The sequence below is a fragment of the Falco naumanni genome, chromosome 4, assembly GCF_017639655.2.
Source record: "Falco naumanni isolate bFalNau1 chromosome 4, bFalNau1.pat, whole genome shotgun sequence".
Taxonomy (NCBI): domain Eukaryota; kingdom Metazoa; phylum Chordata; class Aves; order Falconiformes; family Falconidae; genus Falco; species Falco naumanni.
The window spans coordinates 91,645,368-91,658,338 of record NC_054057.1 but is presented as its reverse complement, the minus strand read 5'-3'; the positions used below and the strand labels follow the sequence as shown (position 1 = coordinate 91,658,338).

Genomic DNA, 12,971 nt, shown 5'->3' with positions numbered 1-12,971 from the left:
GTATCTGGGCCTGTGGCTTGGTGTAATAAAATCTGAATTAAAAAAGAAAAAAAAAAAAAAAGTAATTTGTGCAGAGTTGCCCAGGGAAGTTTGAACATTGCTGTTCTGTGCAAGCGTGTCTTTCCCCCCTGGACTGCCCTCCTGCTCTGTGCCAGCACTGCCAGGTCCTGGTACCCACAGCATCCTATCAGCACAGAGTCCTGGTACCCACAGCATCCCATTGGCATCGTGCCTGCCAGCACTAGCTCCGGCCCTGCATTGCTGCCTCAGTCACTGGATCTGTGAGATTGAGGTGATACTTGCAAAATGTTCTCTGATCACCAGCACCAGCTAATCAAGCCTAATAACACAGTTATTTTGGAGCTAAAGTGTGAGTGACAGAGCCCTGTATGGGGTGACTGCATCATGCTAAATGCTGCCATGTTGGGACACTGCGTGCTGCAGTATTGCTCTTGCTGCCTTAGAAATACTGAAGTCAAGTACAAATACTGTAATTGTTTAAAGATGTTGTGTCTCGTTACTGAATTGCATTTATTTACTGGCTGCTTAGTTAATACATTGGCAAATGCTACTTGCTTTAAATCATGACTCAATTTGCTGGTAGACAAGGCTTTTTCACCTGGGTTTGGAGAATTTGTTTTGCTCTTTCATGCTTTGGTGCCAGATTTGCAGTAAGGTTCACAGTAAGCGAATGCAAATAGAAGTGGGGTTTTGGGGGGTTCTTTAGTTTGGATGTTGGTGGCATTCTGTTGGTTTTTTTTTCTTTTAGGTGGTTGTTGGGGTTTTTTTGGTTGTGGTTTTTTTTTGGGGGTGGAGGGGTGTTTTTATTTGGGGATTGTTTTTGTTTATTTGGTGGTGGGTGTTTTGTTTTTAACAAAAGTCCATGCATTTGGCTGCCCCACAGCAGGCTTTGTCTCTTTTGTACTGGTAGTTTGCTGTGAGCCATCTCTGGTGATAACCAGTGGCCGCATCTCAGCTGATGCCCTTTTGCTGTCCCATGGCAGCCTTAGCTGGCACATCTTGTTCTGCATCTGTGGTATCTTTTGTGGTGTAGATAGATGAGTTCATTGATAAAGCTCACCTATAGACACGTGTGTGGGTAATACGTATGTATCCAAAACTTGTTCTCATAAACGATGCATTTCTACCAGGTTTGTGTTTTGGGGAGGTCTCTGTCAGCACAACAAATCTCTCTTTTTATGTCCTGTTATGGTGGAAAGCTTGGAGGGGTCCAATTCCTCTCCTAGAACTTGCTCTGGTGGCTTGAAGCAGAGTTGGAAGCTGAGCACAGGGAGGCTGTTGTTCAAGAGAGTCATTTTAATTATATGTTTTGATTCCTCTGGGTCTGGAAACTGTTGTGGATACTCCTGAGGACCGGGATGCAGAAAGGTGTTTGTGCCTCTGTCTCAAGCAGGTCTTTGCTTTGTTTCTTGATATTTGCATCTGTGATTACAAACACTTTTGTATGCTGCAAGTTCAGCTCCTTCCTCCTATTCTGCCCTTGGAGTTCCTGTTGAAACTGGCTGAAGCACTTGCATGGCTGCGACCTGCAGTGCTGCCACCTCGGACCACAGCCCCCTGAGCCCTAGCGCGTCCCTCAGATGCTCAGCAGTAATTCAGCTGTCCCTCGTCTACGTTATCCCTCTGAAAAGCCTTTTCGGCGATGCTGGAGGAGAGGAGCGGTTGTCTTTAGCTGCTGCACTGAAAGGTGTTTACTTCTCAGTGATGTCAGGCTGGTGGCACTTTTTTTCCAAAACTCAACTGTTCTGAGAATATGAAATAATACTTTGATCGTTTTCTTCTTTTATCTATTTAAGTAGCTGGTTTTGTTCTTGTATGAAAGCAATCAGCTCAGCTAATCAAGCTGCATAATGATGTAAAGGTCAAAATAAAATAGCGAACTGCCATGATTCACGGAAAGACTGGGTTCAGCTTTCAGAGGAAAGCAGACCATTGTGAGAACATAAACTCATTTTTATTTTTTGAAAAGAAACTAGGTTACTATTTTTTCCCTGTCCTTTTTGCTGTAAAGTCATGTTGTCACCCACAGATGTTGTCCCTGAAAAAAAATAAGAAGAGTGAGTAGCTGGCATCTCTTGTAAGGAAAAATTACTCTGAGAACATAGGGGTCCCTAATTATATTGGAGTAATAGCAGACTTGATGCTGCGAGGGGAACACGCTCACCAGCAGCTATCCGTTCTCCAGACAAGGTTGGCAGCAGCCTCACCGGGACACAAAGCCTTCTCTCTCTTGCAGTCATCTTCAAACTGCATCGCATCAGCAGAGGGTATGGTGTCATGTTCATCCAACCTCGCCGCATCAGGCAGTGAAAATAGAAAATGATACACCATTAATCCTTTCTTGATGGTTTGAAGATGATAACCCTCTGTAGTCATCCTCTTGAGCCAAACTTGGATTATCTTCCGTGGTATCTCCTGTCACCTCCTACTGTGCTGCGCACACGGGTGCTGTCAGAGCCCGTGCTGGGCAGGGGTCGGAGCCGGGGTCGGGCCAGGAGAGCGGGCGCTGTTAGAGAAAGGCTAAACTAAAGGGGGGTGATGTGATGAGGAGCGATGTGGTTGAGCTGGAGTTTTCCCAAGCTCTTCAGAGACGTGGGGCTGGCGTGGCAGCGTACATGGTCGAGTTGTTACAAGGACTCATGGTGGCATTTATTTGAGAAGGCCAATCATTTATTTTTTGATTCTGCTGTGTGAGATTTATTTTTAGTGTAACTAATCAAATGAGTATAGAATGAACCTTTTCATGAGTAGCAAGTAGCTTGATTTATTAAGTGGGATTGTAATCCAACATGAAGCATTTGATTACCCTCACACACGCTAATCCGTTTTTTATGAGATCAATTTGCCCCGAAGATTTGGTATTTTTTTGGCAGCCTTTTTCCTTAAGACCTCAAAATGGTATAAATTATGAGCTCCAGCTGTTTCTCATTATGTGGTTTGGTTTCTGACACGCAAGGTACTGGATTTTAAGCTTCTCAGACTTTTCTCCAGTAAGTATTATTTAATAGCTGTTGCTGCATGAACATTGATTTTACCAAAATAAGTGCATTAAGATGTTTACTTGTTATTATTTATTACCAGCTGTTTTGTTAGCGTTGAGTTGGTGTTTTTTATTTCTTTCTGGGTACAGCATAATTAATTTTGTGTGCTTATCTGGAGACTTTCTTGTCAGTTATTCATAGCCCGACTACTTTGTCTGCAATCTTCAAACAATTTACTGTGTGATGTGAAATATTTCAGTGTGTTCTTGCATTAAGATTTAGAATAATGTAGCTGTCTCTTGGTATTTATAGCAGCCTGCTGCAGTGGGAGGCAGTTCACCTTTTATCCTCGGCAGTGTTGTGGCACAGGGAAGACTGGCCTTACACACCTTGGGAGGATCGGTTCTGGCTCAGATCTGGGCTGGTTCAGATTGTTTCCATGCTTGTGTAAAAATCACAGCATTGACCGGCTGAGGGAGGGTATCTCAGCTCCCCAGTCAATTGTTTCGCGATGCTGTGGGTTTGGATATGAAAAATTTTGTTCTTTTTTGCCTGTGTGGACAATGTGTGATGTTTTGCATAGATCCACGGTGTCCTTCTGCACTGGGAAATGCTTAAGGAGGTTGAGGAGATGTGTGAAGTTTCAATAGTTTTCAGGACAGTTTTATTGTGGCATGGTAGCAATAAACTCCCAACAAACAGATGAAATGCTTGGAACCTTAAGCGTGGTTTTACCCTGACGTGGGTGGGGGGTGCCCATGTGATGGACACGGCTGCTCAGCCGTGTTGCCCCAGCTCCTGCTCCATGTCCCACCTTTCAGCCCATCTACTCTTGCTCTGAATATTTTTTTTTAATTTATTGTCAGTGGGATTAATGGCAAGGATGTAGTGAAAAATGGTGACTTTTAAGACAGTATTTTTTTTTTTTTTTCAAAAAATAAAGCCAGAATTAAGAACAATGAAATTTCCAGAGGTAATTACAGCAACTGTTCACATCTGTTGGAGAGAAAAATTGCATGTTACCTTTTCATCCACTCAAAAATAAATAGCACAAATTGAGATTTGTGCATGATTCATACCACTCATTTATAGGATCAGATATTCATTAGGAAACAACTATGAAATCTGAGAAAGCCATAGTTTTTGTGTATAAATTGCAAACAAAATGATTGAGTCAGTATTTCAATTATTCTAGTCTTAGTCAAAATTTGATAACTGATCCTTGGTGCGAGATGCCTTTAACACTGAGACTTTTGCTCCTTAATCCCAGCTGCTGCACAGCTTTCCAGTTGTTGAATGAAGTGATGACCAGGTTTTAGCCCTTCTTTAATTAGGCATCTTTAACATTTAAGGTGGTCTTGTAAATATAACCTAAGTTGCACAAGTCATGCATCTCGTATGTATGTATATACTCTGATCCTTTAGAACGAGTACCTGCTGTGACCCTGAGCATGGGTGCGAACGCGCTTCCTCACCACAGTGGTAATGCTGAGGTTGGTTCATGAATGGCCGTTAATATTCAGCTCAAAACAAAATACAAATCATTGAGAGTCAGCAGAAGACTTTGTTTCTCTTCGTTGTTGCAGTTTACAGTTGTGCATGCAGTAATTGTGCAGTTTAATCACGTTCTGCTATCAACCACTTAAAATATTTCTGAATTTACCAAGAAGAGTGGCTATCCATCTTTGGGCACTTTTCAAAGGAACAAAATAGAAATACCATAGGTCACAGATGATTAAGTATTTTTTCTTATTTCTTTTTTGCCAGTATTTGTTATATATCAACAAAATGAAGAAATAAAATGAAAGCCAAATAAATTTCATTTCTGTCAAAGCCCAGAACGGAACATGATGCTATTCAGCATCTGTCCATGGCAGGTTTCCTCCTTGCCTTCCGCCTTCCAAGCCAGGTGTATCTCTTGGTGGCAGTGCTCAAGCGCGCTGGTGCTGTAGGAGGATGGGCAGGCGCCTGTCTCGCTGTGTTCCCAGGGCTGCCAGACCTCAATAAAATGGTGAAATCCTCCCAAAGTCTAATTTCCCAAGATCCAAACCCAGGGGGGGTTTGGCTAGCTTCAGATGAGCTCCAACATTGCCCACAGGGTTTGCCCATCACAGCTAATTACCATCTGCAGCTGCTGATCAGTGTAACGAGGTGGGATACAGCAAAGGGTGTCCCGCTGCCAGGGCACAGCTCCCAGGGGATGCAAATCCTTACATGCCCCAAAAGGCATTTTGTGAGTTCAGTGGGCAGATAGACCTGAAAAGGGCTGAAAATGGCCAGTCAAACGTTTCCCATTTTGGTGCTTTCATTACGGGGGGGGGGGGGAGAGATGCGCTTCATGCTTCTGTTGACCGTAACATACCCAAGGCAAAAAAGGATTGTGAAATTACAGTTGTTTCTCTGCTGCTTGGGGATTTCTTCACAAATCCAAAGCACTGATGGGTTTCTGCGTGTTTGTTTGGTTTTCTGCAATTAGAAGCTGTAGCCAGATTTCATGGCAGTTTGAGTTGGTTTATTATGTAGGAGTAGTGAGAGGGAATTTGTTGGTACGTGTTTTGTTTTCCTTTCCTTCATTCTGTTTTCCTAAAATGAAACATGATGATGTGATATGTGGAACTGATGTAAAAGAAATTCATTCTGGTTCTTCAAATTCATTGTGCAACCTGCTAGGATTTTCCTTCCTGACCTTGCTTGCGGATTTGATACCATTAGAAAAGAAAAATGATGCCTGAGAAGACTTGTAATCTAAAAAGTCTACCTTGATGGTAGATTTAAAAAAACAACCAAAAACACCACCCAAGAAATGCCCCAAACCCCACCAACAAACCGTGAAAACTTTTAAGTATTTTGTTAGAGGACTGGAGTGCCAGGGTTTTTTTCAGGAAAGAAGGCTGATGAATAGCCTGACGTGCCTTTGGAGGAGCCCTCCAAGAGGATGTCAAGAGGAGATTGGCCCTTCTATCAGGGAAAAGGGCTGCCACGTGTGTGTGTCTGTAATAATTAAAGACATCATGTCCTAGAAAGTATATCCTGTCCTGAATGCTGTGACTTTCTGGGAATCGATGGGGTTTTAGCAGGGGATGAGCAGGACTTGGTTTTTACCTCTTGCCCTAGAACTGGTGGCTGGGTGAGACCTTGGGGTGGCTGGTGCAGGTGGGATGCTCGCCTGCCAAAGCAATGCCTGCCTCTTCATATACTTACTTAAGGAAATACGTAAATGTGTTTTTATGTAATATCTAAAATGAATTTGTATGGTAATAAGCTCCGGTATGTGCACTAAGCAATAGTTTCATCTCACATAAACATTACTACTTGAAAGAATTTTCTTTCTGGCATTTCTTTTATAACTGTATTTCAAAGCCACCTTACTGAGGAGGTTATTCTGGTAATATTTTTTTTTCCCTGCAAATAAACTATTTTTGAAAAACAGATCCTTCCTAAGGGCAGTCAAGTGTCAAATACAGAGTTATGGATGGTGTCAGCTGCGTGTGGAAGCACACGCTCCATTTATTCATTACAGCTGTGAAAGCTTAGCTGTGCAAATGCCAAGTGCTGGTTGTGTACCTGTCACTCCATAGCTTTTAATGAACATTGATCATGTTCACCCAGACGTTTATTTGAATAAAGTGAATGTGAAGTAATTTTTAAAAACACAGTGTGAACTTTCTTTTTTTTCGTAATATTTTATAGTCTTTAGGATGAACCTGAATTATTCAATAATTCCCATCTCTGAAAAATTATTACTGAAACAGAACAGAATCTGTACATTCATTTTGGTCATCTTGGAAGGTTTATTTAAGAGTAGAATTTCTCAGTATACTCTTTTCTTAATATTATGTACTTTTTAAAATTAGTTCCAAACCCCCTATTCTCTGTAGTTTGAAGTTGTCTCGAATATCTTTCTTTAAATAGTCTTTAAACAGTTTCCTGGTGTTACCTTTGGGAAAACAAACCGTTCTCTGGCTCTTCATGCAGAACTGTTATGTCATTTAGGGAAATAACCATGATCTGTTTGCTTGCTTGAATGAGCGGTCTGGCTTACCGGTTTTCTTCTGCCATTCCAGGCAATACAAAGTGTGAAATGTAGGAGCGTGGCATTGCCAAATCCGAACTACAGCTCATGGGTCTGTAGGGTCTGTGCCCTGAAGCACTGGGCGCTCGGAGCAGACAGATGGGGACCCAGTCAATAAACTACACAGTCGCATCCTTCTTTAAGAGCTGATTCCTTCTGTGTACGGCACAGTTTGCTGTATGTATCCTATAAGACGTACAAACTGAAAGCATGGTGTGATGATGGGGATATATAAGATCTTCTGGGAAACCCCTAATCAACAAATAATTTTCAGGAACCCCACAGAGAAGCAATCTGTTATGTGGTCTAAGAACGCCACACTTGTTTTAAGTCCTCTTTGATTAAATACCCCTTCCTGCATGGGCTGTTTCAGGGAAAGCACCTAAAATAGATGTGGATACTGTGGAATATATAGCGGTAGCTTACATTTCTTAATGTATTGTGGCTATTGAAAAGAAAAACCCATTAAAGAAATCTTTCTAAACAAATCTAATGTGTTTCCTGATTGAAAGAAACTACATGTCTGCAGACAAAGGAAAAATATTAAATATGTTGATTTTAATAAAAGCTTTCCAATGTTTAGTTTAAACCAAGGACCCAAGTGCAGTCTGCAACCAAATAAATTGATCTGCAGTCTCTGCATTTGTCGTGACCGTACTCAAAAGGAAATAAATCTATAGGTCATTACTGCAAGAATAACGCTAATTTAGCCTAGGAGTCACTCTTAAAAGTTTTTTACATAATGATCTTGCAAGGTGCTGAGCTTTCACAACTTAATTGTGTATTTGAAGGTAGAAACCATGTAACATAGATGGTTTCATTTCTTCAGGGACTAAGAGTGCAATGCAGTAGACTTTTAGCCCCCACCCCCCTTGCCTTTTCAAATTATTTTTAAAATAACAATTTGCATTTGAGTTGGCTTGGAATTTGTGGAAGACAGGGACTGTCAAAGTAGAGCAATCAGATGATAATCCTAATTACCTGACTTTGTACTGGCAGCTTCTAGTGTATTTTTAGTCTATAGGATCAGAGTTATAGTTACCAGTAATTTGATAAATTTTGTCATTTTCCTTTGAAGAAATTATTTTTTTTTTTGAGTTAACCTGCTTTCTTGAGGGTAAACCAAGAAATAATTTATTCAGTGAAAGTTCCTGACAGTTTTTGAGTGAGAATAAATATTTCTAAGATCCTTGTGGTTATAAAACTTGACAATTTACCGACAGATAGTCTCCTCTCTTGAATGTTGCGTAGTGGCGTCAGTTTGAGATCTGATAGCCAATTCGTTGGGCTTCTTCCAAGGAGCTGTTCAAAAAAGTTCCTCAAATTTAGGTTCATATCTTACTTAGGTTTGAAATATTTTGTGGTATATTGTATTGGGGCTGTGGGCTTCTGTGTAATGAAAAAAAGCAGAAGAAAGCTGGTCAAGGCAGAAATCACTGGAGTGTGGACCTTCCCAGTGGGGCTGGAGCCACCTTCTCATGCAACACGTTGGCAATCTGGTTCCTGCTGCAGAAATGTGTAGAAATCATGTCCTGCTTCCAAGTGCTTGTGTTTGATTTCCACCTGGGGACTCCAAACAGCAGTTCCCTTCGCTTGTATTGCTTTGGTTCATGACAAGACGTAATTATCAAATGCCTTCAGCATTGCCTCCAACAAGCCTGTAAAGCCTCTTCCAGTAGCCTACAGGTGATTATTCACACATCTGATCCTTGACAATGATCGACCAAATGAATAGCTTTTCTGTTATGACATGAAAACTTTTTTGGGGCTTATGGTGGCATTTTCTGAAGCTGTGAGTGGGGTGGGCCGGGAGGCAGCAGACCTGCCTGGCCAGGGCAGCTCGTGGTCCAGGATCGCATCAGGCAGAGCTGCTCGCTGCCACGACCTCCCTGGCAAATTCCCGGCTCTCGAGGACCGTGTTCCTCTTGCTGCTTCCCCTCGGGGCAGCTCCACTTCTCCAATTATTTGCTAGAGAGAGGATGACTGATGCTGAGGAGTAACGGTGCGAGCTCCCGGCGGGGACGTGAGGGATTTGGTTGGAGCTGGTGTTCGCGTGGGGCAGACCAGGAGCCGAGGCTGTAGCTGCACCATTTGAGCGAACACTCACTGTGGGCTGAGGTGCTGGCATGAGGATGAGCTGCTCTCCCTCTGGGCAGGCGGAGAGATATTGAAAGTCTCTTTTTTTTTTTCCTTTTTTTTTTTTTCCTTTTTTTTTTTTTAAAATGATCCACATAGAACTAATTTTGTATCCATGGGAGAATTATATCTATGGGATGTTTAGCATTAAAAAATTCATTTTTACGTGTTTGTATTCTATATAATACAGTGCCAGGTGCAGCACAGGTCCTGGCTCAAGCAGTGCCTTTTATTTTGGTCCCTTTAGTTCAAATACAACTGAATGAAGCCAGCAATGAGGGACAGGATCTTAAATTGTCTGTGAGAAGGGAATGGATAATCAGTGAGGCAGAGAGCTATAAACAGGTTATCTGTCCGTGAGCTGGTTCAACAGTGGCAGCTTCTTGGGACCTGTTGGCTGGAGGGTGAGGACTGATAGCATCGGTGCCATGCGTGGAGCAAAATCTGTGCCTGGTGTAGCCAGCGAGGTGTTCAAAGCAGGCTCCCACCCCTGGACAGAGGACGGCTCTTGCTCAGGGCTGTGAGATTTATTACTGTTCTTTTTCCTTATTTTCATATATTCCTTATTCTCTTTATTCCTTTCCCACCACTCAATGTGAAGTTCTGTTTAATGTCTTGACGTATTTCTGTGCCTTTCCAAAGAAGTGCAGTGCGTCACCCCGAGCAAAGCCGTGCCCACAGCTTCCCCACGCTCGTCGCTGCGTTTCTTTACGGCCGGTACCCACTCCTTCGGCAGTCCCTGCAGTGTCTCTCAGTGTGGTATTTGCAAATTAGAATGATCTTTTAGAACTGTTATTTAACAGGGAATTTCCAAGCTCTGTTCAAAGTAGAATCTCACCAATTGGACAGCCAGGGGAAGATGGATGGGGTTTTGTCTTCTGCAGCGGCAGAGCTGATTAGCGTTTTTGTCATCACTGGAGACCCCCGGGGCTCAGGTTGACAGTGGCTCAGTTCTTTTGTATTCTGCTCCTCTGCACTGCCATGTTCCTCCAACGCTTACAGTGAGCAAGAAAGGAGAATATTAAACATCAATAAATGAGCCAGGTTACCTATGGAGCGTTCAACAAACGGTGGTCTCTTTTACAGTAAGCCTTGTTATTATATAAAATAAAAGCATATATTCTGTCCGGCTTTCCTAAATTTCCCCTCTAAGGTGGGGAGGAAGACCAAGCTCAATGACGGATAACGATAGTGTATGGCAGTGGGTAGGTGAGACTGTCAGGTCCAGGGAAAAGCAATAAAGTACACAAAAATATTAAAATATTTTGATTCTTATAGGTTTCTACTTATAAACTTTGATTTCTGCAGCCTGAGGCTTACTGTTCATCTGCAGCCTGAAGAGGTCCGAGACCTCGAGTGCACTTTTTAATGCCAGATGTTCCTTTGCAGAAAAGAGGTCGGATGGGAATGAGCCTGCGGAGAGGAAGAACCTTTCCTTTCTGTGCCTGGTGCCAGAGGGGAAGAGGCTTATAGGAAGAGCCTCTACAAGCAAGTAAATGAAATTATTGATTAAGTGTGCAATAAAGCGAGCTCAAATGTTTAACGATAGCTGATTCATGAGGATTGTATGCACATTTTGTTCCTTAAATTTTTGGATGGCTGTTGGGATCCGGGATTTGCAGAGTGCAGATCTGCTGGTCTGGCACTGAACAGCACGTAGAGCAACTGCTTTTTTGAAAACAAGAGAGCAGCAGCTCCTGTGTTTTCTTTGTTTTTGTGTGAATTTCAGGAGTCTCAGGGAGAGCTAGGGAGCAAATTGCCCAAGCCACGTATGCAGGGGATACATGTAATATATTACATTTCATTTCTTATCTGACTAATAGTGGGCCAAGGAAGAGTCCCAACATGCAAATACCGCTGACGATGTGGCGGATGAAGCGTAGCACGTCTTCCCAGAAACATGGGTTTCACAGAATGAGTCAGACGGAGCATCTTCCTGGCAGACAGTACTGTCTGTCTCTGGATTTCCAGCCTCTGGTGACAGTGACTCGGTGCAGCTTGTGGAAGAGTTGGAAGGAAAGAGGAGCGGCAGTGGACCGGTCCGAAGTTGCCCTGTGGGAGCCCAGGTCCTGGGTCTTGGCTCCTTCCTGTGGGTGTGTGGTTTGACCCTAAATCCGTCAGCCCCTGTCCTTCAGGGAGCTGGTCTGGTGTCGCTGCGGGTGCTGCAGGATGCCCTTTGCTCCAGGCACTCATTTGAGACCCAGGGTTGTGCACAACTCTTAAGAGTGTCGGTGGAGCAAAGAAAGATAATTGCCTGGGTATAGATCTTGCTCTGTTTTTATACTGTCTGGGGAATAATGTAACTGTTCACCAATTTAGAGCTTAGATAGAGGTGCACAGATCTTGAAACAACTGAAGGTCTTTTTCCTACTATTTAAAAAAAAAAAAAAACAAAAACAAAAAAACCCTTTCCATTTGGTCAAGGGAAAATAACCTGTATCTGGAGCATTCAAAACACTATTTGAAAATTATTCATCTTTTTCAGGTAGAAAATACTGCAGATGTTCCACCAGATATAAAGTTGGAAATTTATTTAATCAGAGTAAATGAAATCGCCAGGTCATAGCTATGGTCACAGAGCATTAGCTTTGGTGCCCACATGGGCACAGAGCTGTTGGTTGTGGTGGGTACCAAGATGTGATTCATTTAGAAATTATGCTGCAGCCTTATAAAATAGATCTTTTGATCAGTTTGTCTTTAAATGCTCGTCTAGAGGTAATTCAGTTTTTGCTTTTCAGGTTAGATTACAGAAATTCTATTTCATGAAGAGTACTGGAAAGACAAGTTTGGGGTAGTGCCGTGATCTTTTGTGTTCTGGTTTTATCTCAGCTACAAACAGGAAATACCACAACTCTCAGGTGCTGTTGTGTGGCTTGAGGTGTGACTTTTTGGGTGACCGGAGAGAAAAGAGGGAGGTCATGGATGTGCTGCCCCATTCTGTCCCAGCTTTGGTGAGGTACGGTGGTCTTGGTGCTATGGGATGTTCCACCATCCCACCTGGCCCTCCCACGAGGTCCCTCCTGTCCCACGGGGATGACCTGGGACGAGCAGTGTGGCCTCTGACGAGATTAATTTATTTGTGCCTTTTTGCTTCCTTTCGAGGTTTTTGCCGGCGAAGGTTCAGCGCTGGTCACTTGTAGTGTAGAGTCACGTCGGAACAGCCAGTAACCGGGTGTGGGTGTGAAACGGTGCGTGTCTCGGTTGGAAATGGCTGCAAAGCAGTTTGAGGTCAGTCTGGTCAAAGGCACTGCCTGCCATGATTTTAGGGATCCTTCTGTCATAACCTTGAAATGTGCCGGTCTGCTGAAGGCTGGTGATACCGTGTTTGTCTGGAAATACCTGCTGCTCCCAGCCAGGCTCTTTGTGAAGCGCAGTCACGGGCAGCCGCAGCAGCACAGTTTAGCACACGCAGACAGATTTTTGGATGCCCTCTCGGGTACCCAGATGTTTCGGGCTGCATCTCTGAAGTTCGCAGCACAAATATGCAAGGTTTGCTTTCTGTTTGTTTGGCGGGTTGTTTGTTGTTTTTTATCATCCCAAAGGAATTCAAAGCCAAACCTCAGCTAAGCTGAAAGGAGAGTCACAAGTACAGGCAGCACCTGAAATACAGGGTTTATCTAATCATTGTCCTCCAATTAGTTACTGAAGCAATTTATATGCCTAAACTATAAAATAGTTTGTAATGAAAATGTAAATAACAAATGGCTAATCCCTGCTGGTACAGTACAAAGAAAATATTATTTCGGGGATCTCTCTGCTTG

The 12,971-nt window shown here is 43.0% G+C and overlaps 1 protein-coding gene across 5 annotated transcripts in view; it reads left to right on the top strand.

Annotated features, from left to right (window-relative positions):
* The window catches only part of CNTN4 (contactin 4), a 336,631-nt gene that overhangs the window by 106,852 nt on the left and 216,808 nt on the right, over nt 1–12,971 (top strand). The window contains exon 1 of one of the 5 annotated variants that reach the window (XM_040593677.1): nt 2,899–3,011. The exons of the other annotated variants lie outside the window; for them this stretch is intronic. The gene's annotated coding sequence lies outside the window, so the exon portion shown is untranslated. Of the gene's footprint in view, nt 1–2,898; nt 3,012–12,971 lie in introns of those variants that run through there. 5 annotated transcript variants of the gene reach the window in all.